Here is an 11,023-nt window from a genome sequence, read left to right as displayed (position 1 = left end):
GCCATGCTGTGGCAGCAGCTCACATAGAAGAGCTAGAAGAAAAGGGGCTAGCCTGGTGGCGCAGCAGTTAAGTTCGCACATTCCACTTCATGGCCCAGGGTTCGCCAGTTCAAATCCTGGGTGCAGACCTACACATAGCATGTCAAGCCACGTTGTGGCAGGTGTCCCACATATAAAGCAGAGGAAGGTGGGTATGGATGTGAGCTCAGGGCCAGTCTTCCTCTGCAAAAAGAGAATTGGCAGCAGATGTTAGCTCAGGGCTAATCTTCCTAAAAAAAAAAAAAAGAAGAACTAGAAGGACTTACAACTAGAATATACAACTATGTACTGGGGCTTTGGGAAGGAAAAAAAAACAGAGAGGAAGATTGGCAACATATGTTCACTCACGGTGAACCTTTCCCAGCAAACAAAACAAAACAAAACAAACAGGCATCAAAAAGTGAGAATCATGGGGCTGGCCTCATGGCCTAGTTGGATGCACTCTGCTTCAGTGGCTCAAGTTCACAGGTTCAGATCCAAGGCATGGACGTACACCACTCATCAGCCGTGCTGTGGCAGGGACCCACATATAAAATAGAGGAGGATTGGCACAGATGTTAACTCAGGGCACATCTTCCTCAAGTAGAAAAAAATAGTGATAATTGTCATCTAAATTGATATATTATTAAATTATATTATATATTTATATTACTATATATTATATAGTAATTATATATATTATATATTTTATGTTATATTATAAAATGTAGACTTCAGGAAAAAAGAATAAGGAATTTTATACCAATAAAGATATATTTCACAATAAATTATAACTTTCATGAAGGTTTACTAAGTGTTGTTGAACCAGAATGCAGAGCATCCATCTATTTGCATAGCAAAATGGTTAAAAATACTGGAAAAAGCAGCACATACCATAGTAATTAGAGAATTTAATAGACCTTCTACCACAACATGTGATGGGCAAAAAAAATCAAGGAGATAAATAATTAAAGAGACCTGAAAAAAAAGTATATAGATGAATTTAAAAGAGCACGTACCCTACAATAGCAAATTTTAAGTATTTTTGGAATATTAATAAAATTATCCATTTTAGGTCATAAAGAGATTCTCACAGTATACACCAATCTTCCAGTTCCAGAAAAGATGGCAAACTAGCCCAGGCTACTAGTTCAACTCTAAAGGAAATTGGAGCATTAAGACTACAAATACAATCAAGATATAATTTCTAATGCCTTAAGAGATATATAGCAATAACTGGTAGAATTACCAGGAGTGATAGATAAATTGACAAATCCGGCCGGATTTTAACAGACCCTCTCAGAAATTTATTGATAAAGCCTACTAAAAGTAAGAGAAAATGCAGATGCTTTAAGTAACATGATAAATAAATTTATACAAATAGCTGCATAACCAACCAACAGAAAAATATTCTTTTGGAGCATACATGAAACGTGGACAAAAATTTCCCACACAAGTCCTCAGCAGACTTTCGCCTACCTCTCACTGACCATTCCTGTGTCTAATGGCCACTCCTAGCTGCACAAAGCTGATAAACAGGCATTGAGATTTACCAGACTCTATTGGAGAGGCAGCCATGGGAGAAGGATGTTGGGAATGGAAATGAGTCAGCCAACATTCAGTGTCTACCACATCTCAGTTATGTCATTGTTCTGCTCTAACTTGAATGATCAAGAGCAACTGGATCTAAATATCCAAGTCCCAAATTTTTATGCTCAGAATTTCAAAGGCATTGCCTGCTAGCATCCAATGCATCTAAGAGAAGCTTTATACCTGTCTCTTCCAGATTTCTTTTTAGTTGTCCTAATTTTAACTCTGGAAGTTTTTTGGATCTTTCCCTTTATTTATATTCTTATGTTCTGAAATTGCATGTGAATGTGTCTAGGAGTGGGTCTTTTAAAAATTCATTCTACTCAGCAGTCACTGAGCCCTTTTAATCTGAAGACTTGAATCCCTTTCCAATTCTAGAAGTTTTCTTCTATAGTTTCTTTGACAGTATTTTCTCTTCTTGAGACTCCAATTAGTTGTATATGTTGGTTCTCCTGGATTGTCTTTCTCCCTGTTTTCTGTCTTATAATTTTGGACTCTCTTTTTTTTCCTTCTATATCTATGGCTTTTCTACTCAAAGTGTGTCCATGGCCAGCAGCAATGGCATGACCTGGGAGCTTGTTATAAATGTAGAAGTTCAGGCCTCACTTCAAAACTCCAGAATTAGGGGCTGGCCCCGTGGCCGAGTGGTTAAGTTCGCGCGCTCCGCTGCAGGCGGCCCAGTGTTTCGTTGGTTCGAATCCTGGGCGCGGACATGACACTGCTCATCAAGCCACGCTGAGGCAGCGTCCCACATGCCACAACTAGAAGGACCCACAACGAAGAATATACAACTATGTACCGGGGGGCTTTGGGGAGAAAAAGGAAAAAATAAAATCTTTAAAAAAAAAAAACAAAAAACAACTCCAGAATTAGCCTCTTCATTAATAAGATCCCCAGGTGACTCTTAGGCACATTAAAGTTTCAGAAGTATTGTGGGATTTCTTTTCAACTTCATCTTCCAGTTCTATAGAAATATTTTTTGTGTGGTGTTCATATTATTAGTCCATAGTAGCCTTTTCTTGTACTGTTTCTTTTTCAAAGTGTTTTATGTATATAATATTTTCTCAAGACTAATTAGTTTTATTTTAAGCCCTCTTCTGTTTCTTAAATTATCTGCTTTCTTTGGGATTTTTTTTTCTTCCATATCTTAGTCTCGCTCTTTCATGTTGCTTTTTGTTTTTTGATACATCTGTTGATCCTTGATAGTTCCTTTACATTAAGAATAAAAGATATGATGGATTATCTCATGTAGTTGGTATGGGTTTCTCCTTCTACTGCCTCCTGATAAGCTTCTTTCCCTAAATGAGCAGTGGTTATAAGTTGAAGGGACATGTTAATGGGTATGCTATACTTCATCTTTAGCAGCCAAGGAGTCAAACCCAGAACTCACCTGGGAAAATATAGGCCTACAAACTGCTTAATTTCCTTAGGAATAGGGCTTTTTTCTTTCCTGAGGCAGCCTCTGGTGGGTGAGGTAGGAGGGTTGGGAGTAGACTGACAGAGCTCTGCTATGTTTTCTGCTCCACATTGCACTCCCACTCTCACTGATTTGTAGAGTCTGCTGGTCTCCCAACTACACTACTACCCCGTTGAACTGTAGTTTGAGCTTCAATTCAGCCAACCATACGCATCTGTTCCACTTTGTCTTCCAGAATTTGTTCGAAATTTCTTGTCTGCTGATATATCCCCTTATCATCTTCCCTATTACAGTGTTTATATAACTTTTTAGATTTCCATAGTGTCATATCAGTGGAGTCTCAGAAGGGACGTGAAGCGAAAGCATGTGCTCAGTCTATTACCTTGACCCAGAGGTCTCTAAAGCATTTTTGTGGTGCTGTACTTAAATCGTAAAAGGGTGGTCTTTAACTGTAGGCTTAAAGCCATGACACCTACTATGGAGTTGTACTTGAAGATGATTTATGAAAGGAATACTGTGGCATTTAGAAGGAACGTAACAGCATTGCATGATGCTTTTGTACATAAGATGATGTAACCCGGGTGGATTTGTATTCAATGGAGTAATCAGAAAAGACTGAAACAGCGCTGTTTTATGTCAAACTCAGAAAGGGCTTTAAAGCTGAAGAACAGGCTCCTTAGTAATCAGACTCTTTTTTATAGCTACTGATATAATGACATTGAGAGTATGCTGATGAAATCTTTAGATCAGGTAAAAATAGAAGGCTAATAAATTTGATAATATCAGAGTCAAAAAAGGTAGGTTACAATGATGGGCTTAATCTAAGAGAACAAAGTTTGATACAGACAAGTGTAATGACTGGAACTTGGCCCAAGAAACAAAGCACACAGGAGAAATCTTAACAGCAACAAATGTGATGTGATATAGATACCAAAAACAGCACATGGAATTTTGTGTCATCCAAATAAAAGTATAATAGAGGCCTAAACAGGTCTGGTCCTCTCTAAGTTGGACAGTCTTTATTTGTGGTATTGTATTCAGTTTCGGGATTATTTAGATAATTAGATTATTTACATAAATAGACACTATTTAGGAGGAAAATTACACTTTGGACCAGAACTGAAGACAATGGTTTGGCTAGTGAGATGATCATATGAAGAATGGCTAAAAGAAGTGGGGGAAAGTATAGCTGTTTATGTCAAATGGAAAATGTGATAGTTTTTAAAAATGTTTTTTGAAAGACTGTACTGTGGAAGAGAAGTCAAAATGTGTGGCTCTGATGAAAGTTTCATGGAACCATATTTTGGCTCAATTTGAGCTAGAACTTAATAGCAAACAGAGCTGAAAGAAATTGGATAATAAATTTGACTTTCCCATCACTGGCAACACAAAAGCAGACACTATATGACCACTTGTCAACAATTCACGTAGGAGCTAAGCATTGGTGTATGCTTACATTCTTTTTTTTTTAATAATTTGAGTGATTTTTTTTTTTTTTTTTTTTTTGCTGAGGAAGATTAGCCCTGAGCTAACATCTGTGCCAATCTTCCTCCACTTTGTATGTGGATTTCCACCAGAGTATGGCTGACAAGTGGTGTAGGTCCGTGCCCAAGATCTGAACTCACAAACCCAGGCCATTGAAGCAGAGTGAGTGGAACTTGATCACTACCCCACAGAGCCAGGCCCTGCTTACATTCTTTTCAACTCTGAGATTTTATGAAGTGTGAAAGAGGAAAAAAGTATAGGCTTGATTCTTTATTAAGTTAGAAATGAAAAAAGTCAACTTAGCTATTTTTTGACAATTAATCTGTGCTCTACAAATCACAGCCTTGTTTTCAGCATGACCTATGCTATATTCTATAGCCTACCATTTTACTTCTCACATCCCTTGCAAGACAGAAAAGAAAATATAAAATGGTGATTAATCAGATTTGCTATTCTGGTGTAACAAAAATTGAAGAGACTTGGGCTTCCGTTCAAACAATTATCTTAACTATTATCACCCAATTTTCCCATTTTCTGTGAACTTCAATTATTCATTCCACACTTGTCTTTAATATCATAGATTATCAAGAATTATTTGAATGCTACAAGGGTCAAATTTCTTCTATGATTGATGTTGAAGCTTAATCAGAGAGACTCTAACCATTGCTGCATTCCTGGTTATATGATAACTTCTGGGGATATAAAAATGTTCAGGTCTGTAGGAGTACTAAAAATTAAGTTCTTTTAATTAGTTAAAATAATTAAGTGGTCTCTTCACAGATTTGTAGTTTGCAGGATAATCTCTAAAAGGCTAGAGATTTTTCATTATTGTAAAATAAATTTTACAAAATAATTCTGATCTGCTGGTTTAAAAGACCCAGGGATACATTTAACAAGAAGGGTCAGTCCCTAAACCCCTCCTGTACTCACTTCCTTCCTCATCCAGCTGAAATTCCATGGTCACTATTATCACCCCCAAACATGTTTATAGTTCTCACTTTGAATTCACAGCTCTACTCTTGAATAGGCCCTTAACGCTGACTGCTGTTACTCTCGTAGTCTCCTTCTCCTCTTAACACTGCCTTCCAGATCCTCAGTCTGCACAGCTTCCTGTTTCACTAAGAAAACAAGAGACTGCAGGAGCTGCCCGGTGGCGTAGTGGTTAAGTTTGCATGCTCAGCTTTGGCAGCCCAGGGTTTGTGGCCCTGATCCCAGGCAGATTTACACACTGCTCATCGAGCCATGCTGTGGCAGTGTCCCACATACAAAATAGAGGAAGACTGGCACAGATGTTATTAGCTCAGGGACAATCTTTCTCAAGCAAAAAGAGGAAGATTGGTACAGATGTTAGCTCAGGGACAATCTTTCTTAAGCAAAAAGAGGAAGACTGGCAACAGATGTTAGCTCAGGGCCAATCTTCCTCGCCAAAAACTACTTATCAAACTGCAAATTGGCAGACGCTAGCTCAGCTAGACACTCTACCTCTTCTCCTGTTACTGTGAGTGAGCTGTTTGTGCTCCTAGCAAAGACCAACCTTTGAACTTGCCACTCCCTCTGTCTGGAACACGACTCCCTCCCTCCCCCACTTTGGGTCTCTACTAAAATATCAGTGAGTCTCTCCTATTTAAAATAGCAACCGTGATCATTTTTATAAATATCAAATCACTATGATGTACACCTGAAACTGAGAAGATGTATGTCAATTATACTTCAATTAAAAATAATAATAATAAAATAGCAACCTCCACTCCCACCTTCCAGGCTTCTTCCCTGCTTTATTTAGCATATATCACCAAACAACATATCATATATTTAGCTTATTTTGATTATTGTGTATATCTCCATAGAAGATTCAACTTCAAAAAGATGTCAGTTCTTCCTAAATTATTTGTAAATTTAGTAGAATTCCAATAAAAATGTCTGTGGTTATGTGTGGGAGCAGGTAAATGGATTCTAAAGTCTCATATGGAAAAAGAATCAAGAAATAATAGACAGGAAACCTTTGAGATAGAAGAGCAATAAGGTGGAACCAACCAAACCATTTAACAAAATATATTATAAAAGCCTAACACTTAAAGTAGTATTATAGAGGCTTGTTAATAGACAAACCGATAGAATAGAATAGAACAACCTATGGGAATTTAACATATCAGAAAGGTTGTATCTCAAGTCATTGAGAAAAATATACCCTTTTCAATAAGTGATTTTGGGACAATTCAGTCACCATCTGGAAAAAAACAGAATCAAATCCAAAGTAGTATGTAAATGTAATGAGAATTCCAAAAGATAATTTTGTTGGTTTTATACTATGTAGTATAATTCCAAAAAGGAAATTAGTTGAGTTATAATTGTCAAGAAATTTTGAAAAATGAGACTATTAACTAGGAGGACTGATATTATCAGATATTAAAAAAATATAAATCTATGGTAACCAAAAACTATGGACTTGATGCATGAACAAATGTATCTACATTCATGCTCATCCCTCTCCAGAACATTATGGATTTTCTGTTCATGTTTGTTGAAGATAGAATATAATCTTCAATTCAGCAAAGTGTTATCTTTACATTATCTTCTGCCTTATAACTTAATTATCCATTACTTTATTGATAGAATTTGAGTTGTTTCTACTAATATAAATAAAGCATCAATGAGCAAATTTAAAAATAATACTTTGAGCTAAAGATTGTATTCTATCTTCAACAAATGTGTATGTATATGATATATATACACACAACACATACATACATATAATACAGTTTGAATGATAAAGTGTATGTGTATGCACACATAAACACACACTAGAATACACAGGTGTCAACATGGATGAATCTCGTAAGCATTATATTGATGAAAAGTTGAAAAGTACATTATTCCACTTATATGAAGTTCAAAACATTGCAAAACCAAAAGTAAATTGTATAGGCATACATTCATATGTAATAAATCTGTAGGAAAAGCAAGGGAATAATAAATATTCATTTAATATGGTGGTTACTTGGGGGATATAGGGGGAGTGTTGGGGATGGAGGGTGACAGGATTTGGGATAGACATAAACAGGAAGTGGGTGGCAGACTAGATGAACGGCAGGCCTGAAACTGCTCTCCTTAGAAAGACCTGCTTCCAAGTTTAGACCTTGGCTGGTATCTGAGAGCTTAGATTTCATCTTGGGAGAGTTCCCACCATTGCCTGATAAGAGTGACTCACTGTGCCTAAACTGTTTGTACAAACAACCTGATTTATGCCAATCACCTGCTTTCCTTCCGGAAGTCTTGAATTTTGTACATGCCAGGCAGAGGGAGCTATGTGTCAGCCCCGAGCAAAAACCCAGGGCACTGAGTGTCTAATGAACTACCCTGATGGGAAACATTTCGCACATGTTGTCACAACTCAATGCTGGAAGAATTAAACGCATCCCGTGCGGCTCCTCTGGGAGAGGACTCTTGGAAGCTTGCTCCTAGTTTCCTTGTACCTTTTCCCTTGGCTGATTTTGCTTTGTATCCTTTCACTGTAATAAATCATACTGTGAAGATGACTATATTCTGAGTCTGTGAGTCCTAGCTAATATCGAACCTGGAGCTGGTCCTAGTAATTCCTTTCAGAGTGGGTTATACAGGTGTTCATTTCAAAATTTTTTATATCTTTTATATATCATAAATATTGTATATATTTGCCACTTACTCAAAAGAAAAATACAATGAAAAATGGATAGGAGTTACCCATATAAAGAAAAGATGTAGCTCTGTAGAAAGCATTCCAGTAAAATGAAATAGCATGGCAATGTCTAGATTCAAACCAGAGAATATTGCATTCCGGGAACTGAAATTATGGACAGAGGAATCAAAGGAAAGGACGAAATGAGAGAGGTAATCAGAAGTAGCTGCAGTCGTGATCTTCACCAGGTGGTCTTCTCGGGTTACCCCCAACCCCGTCCTCCCTCCATGGACTGCTCCTCTTCCTCCTAATTTTCATTGGGATGAGCTGCAAGAGTTGAGGCACATGTTTTTCCACATGGATCTCCTTTTCTCTGTTGCCATTTATTGAAAAGACATGAATTACCTTGGCACCTTTGTTGAAAATGAATAAACTGTATCTGGGAACATATACATATATCTACGTAATTCTGGATTTTCTAGAGTCTTCTATTGATAGATAAGTTTATTCATACTCCAATACCATATTGTCTTGAAGTTGTAGCTTTATCACAATTTTTTAGATCAGATAGTATAAGTCCTTCCAATTTTGTTTAAAATTGTTTTAGGTATTCTAAATCTTTTTCATCTTCATATAAAATTTGAAATCAGCCTGTTGATTTCTAGAAAAAAAATCTTGCTTTTTAAAAAAAATTGCATTGAACCTTTAAGTCATTTTGAAAAGAATTGACACCTTAACAATAGTCTTCACTCCATGAATGTGGTTAGCATTCTTGTTTGGATTATAATACAATACTACTTAATTTTGTTCAAGTTGTTTCTGCTTTGGTCACTGGGAGCTCTTTCAGTTGGTTCCTGTGTTGCTTTGACATACATATCATTGCAGGTGTGTGTGTATGTGTGTAGCATACACTTCCCAGGTGTTCAATAAGCTTTCTCCGCTCTGGCTGATGAGAACTCAAATATCTCCCAGTTCTGGGAATTGTTCGGCTTTCAGCTCCCAAGTGCTTTGCTTTGCCTGACCTTGTGGTGTGTTACTTTATGCACATGCTGCTTTGTATTTTACCCCAATCTCAAGGTGAGCGCTATGCCGATTTCTGGAGCCCTGTCTCCACATAGCTCACTCATCTCTAACATACTGTCTTACAAATTCCAGCCACCATTCCAAAATCTGGTCTCTGTTTCCTCAGTTCAGCAAGCCTGCCATGCTTGTTTGGGATCCTCCTCCCTGCATTGTGGTCTAGAAAGAGCTGCTAGGCAGACAGTAGAGTTATTGTTGGGATAACGTTTTTATTATCCTTCTCCATCTATTGTCCGATGTCTGAAAACAGTAGTTCCTTGTATTTTGCACATTTTCTAGTTGTTGATATCAAAGGTCAAGTGTGGCACGAGTATTCCATCATAGAAGGAAGCACAATGCTCTCTGTTATTTTGGTTGCTATTTTATACAGTATTTTTGTAATTGATTACATTTGTTAATATAATTTCCATATGTGGGCATATAGAAATGCAATTGTCTTGAACTCTTATTAATTTTATAATTATCTGTATATTTTTTTGTTTTCTATATAGATAGTTCTATCCAAATAATACTTTTTGTGTTTTTTTTCTTTTCAGTTCTTGGAATTTGTATTTCTTTCTCTAGCTGCACTGGTTTGGGCTTCCAGGATAATGCAGAATAGAAGGGGTGATAATGGGCTCCTTTCTTATTCTTGGGTTTAAAAGGAATGTTTGATGTTAGCTGTAGTCGTTTTTCAGATCCTAGTAGTAACGTGTTACGGCAGCCATTGGAAACTAATACTGTTTTTGTTTAACACATGATACTGAATCACATCAAATACATTTTTTTGCTTCTACTGAAATAATCATGTAGTTTTCCTCTTTTAATCTCTGAATATGTGAATTGCATTAATAAACTTTTCTAATGTTAAACCAACCCTCCATTCCTGTGATAAACCCAACCTGTTCATGATGTGTATGTGTGTGTATGTATGTTTTGTCTGTATTTTCTGCTCATTCTCGTTCATGGTATATTGTTTCTTGCGAGCTTAATTATTTGTGATGATACTTATTTTGGGAGCCCTAATAATGTTCCCTCCCAAAGATGTCCACATCCTAATCTGCATGGATATATTACCTTATGTGGCAAAAGGGACTTTGCAGATATACTGACGGGTCTTGAAGTAAGGAGATTGTCCTGGTTTATCTGACTGGGCCCAAGGTAATCACACTTAGAAGGAGCGTAATGAGGGAAGCAGCATCAGAGTGATTTGACGTGGGGACTGGACCTACCCTTACTGGCTCTGAAGATGGTGGAAGGGGCCACCAGCCAAAGAACGTGGGCAGCCTCTAGAAGCTGGAAAAGGGCAAGGAAATGGATTCTCCCTTACAGCCTCTGGCCAGAAGAATTCAGCCCTGCCAACACCCTGATTTTAGCCCGGTGAGACGTATTGTAGGCTCCTGACCTCCAGAACTGTAAGATTACAAATCTGTGCTATTTTAAGTCACAAAGTTAGTGGTAACTTGTCACAGCAGCAATGGGAAACAAATACACCCACTTTCCTTAAGAATTTATTTGAAAGATTTCCTAAGGCCTTAGAGGAAGGAGGAATCTTCAGAGAGGACTTGTATGTACCTCTCCTAGCTGTCTAGGGGCACTACCAGCCCCGGGACACTTTAAACTACATAAAGCGTTAAGGTAATGCACTTTTTTTTTTTTTGAGAAGTTCCCTCTATTTGCTGCATATTTCCACATATGAAATTCACATGATTTTCTAAGTTTAAGTATGAATATTGCAATTGTATGTAGTATAATAGTTTCAGAGTTACCAAAAGATGAAGCTAATCCACTTTTTAAAA

The sequence above is a fragment of the Equus quagga genome, chromosome 8 (genome assembly GCF_021613505.1).
Source record: "Equus quagga isolate Etosha38 chromosome 8, UCLA_HA_Equagga_1.0, whole genome shotgun sequence".
In the NCBI taxonomy this organism is placed as follows: domain Eukaryota; kingdom Metazoa; phylum Chordata; class Mammalia; order Perissodactyla; family Equidae; genus Equus; species Equus quagga.
Note: the sequence above shows the minus strand (reverse complement) of the source record.